Raw genomic sequence first — 1679 nt, 5'->3', positions numbered from 1 at the left:
AAGAATGTCGTGATTATTATCAGAAATGTTTTTCTTAACTGGATCTATTATGCTACATGATGGAACAACTACTAATGGAAATACACATTAAATTCTGGAAGATGAACAATTTAATCTGCATTTTTTGCGCCGCACAATGTAATGTGCTATATGTGTGGTATTTCAGGGTAGTGATTAATTTCAAATATCAAAATCTAGGTGGCATTTAATAACACAATCTTCACAAGATATTTCTCATGATGCTCAAAACAATAATGTGAGAAATGTTATAAGAGCAAGAATGGATCCTTCAAGACTTATGCCTCTTTATATATAACACAATAAGAAACATCACCCATTAAGAATATAGGGATAGGAGGAAAAAGAATTAAGAATCCACTCCTCATGGCACATATGAAGAACAACACACAGGCTCTATGTTTGGTAGTTCTTCTAATGATGTCCAGCACTTTATGGTCATGTCAAGCAACTGCAAGAAACAAAGGTACACTCTTTGTTTATGTTTACAATAGTCCACTTATGTATGATGTATGCTCACAACTTGGATACTCATATAATCTGAACTTATGCAATTTATACTGCATATCCTAATATGAACCGGGATGCTATACTTTGTTGTTCGTAGGTACAACTGGATTGTGGACTTCATGTGATCTTTTCCGAGCATGCCAGACACCAACACCCAACAATGTTACTATGTGCAAGATTAGTTGTGAATGGCGTGGTTTCCACTTTGAAAAAAGTTACTGCGCCCGTGCATCGTGTTGTTGCGTATGGTGAATGCTATGGAAATGATGGATGCAATGTACTTTCATGTGCCAAAACATTGTGCTAGTAAGATATGGAAAGTTACAATAAATTATGGATTTTGGTTCGACTATGCAACTCTTATACAAATTTTGATTTAAGTTTCTGTAATTTGAAAAGTGGTTTTCCTAATTCTTGATAGTAGGTGCCTCGTTGATGTTCTTGTTAATTAATTTGTGATTTGGAAAAGGAAGCTTTTCATTAACTCTCTGTGCCGTACCAAGGCCCCTGCATCAGCAGATTTCCATTTTCAACCTTGCTGTCCCAGTACTTCATCCGGTTCAGTTTATAGGTCGGGCATGGACTTTTAGGTCTTTAATTTAACTAGGGAAACATGCATTATATTTATATTTTGTAAAAAAGGAATCTTTAGATCGTTGCCAAATGTATTTTCTAACCATGTAAATCTTGTGGCATATTACACATGTCTTATTAGCCAATTCAAAGATCTGAAAACCAGTGCCCCCGACTAATATACCGAGCTGCAGGGAGTACAAGATTAGAACGTTGAGTTTGACTGGGCGCCAGCGTGTCTGCCGAAGTACTAGAGCTGCAGTCAAAGCACTTTCCTAACCACACGTGCATCTTTAGCCAAAGATCTGGTCTTCGGACGGCCTTGTTTTTCTCCACCGCGAACTGTGGATTGGTTGATACGATCCCGACGGCACGTGCGCACATGATTCGCCTCGCTTCCATGGGCACCAAAGTCAATACTGTGTACTCTCTCCGTTTTAAATTAGATGACTCAAATTTATACCAACATTAGTATAAAGTTAGTATAAAGTTGGGATATCTATTTTGGAACGGAGAGAGTACAATCCAAAGAAAAACATGGCACCGTGTGTGCATCACCGGATGCAAAAAAAAAAAGG

General features: G+C 37.8%; 1 long non-coding RNA gene across 1 annotated transcript; it reads left to right on the top strand.

Moving 5' to 3' along the window:
• The first annotated feature begins 321 nt into the window (after positions 1-321).
• LOC119280621 lies at positions 322-877 on the top strand. The gene is made up of 2 exons (XR_005138125.1): positions 322-484; positions 626-877. It is a non-coding gene; the product is annotated as an uncharacterized LOC119280621 (long non-coding RNA).
• The last annotated feature ends 802 nt before the right edge of the window (positions 878-1679 follow it).

This window comes from Triticum dicoccoides, chromosome 3B, assembly GCF_002162155.2.
Source record: "Triticum dicoccoides isolate Atlit2015 ecotype Zavitan chromosome 3B, WEW_v2.0, whole genome shotgun sequence".
Taxonomy (NCBI): domain Eukaryota; kingdom Viridiplantae; phylum Streptophyta; class Magnoliopsida; order Poales; family Poaceae; genus Triticum; species Triticum dicoccoides.
The sequence above is the reverse complement of the archived record's forward strand: the minus strand, read 5'-3'. Positions and strand labels throughout refer to the sequence as shown.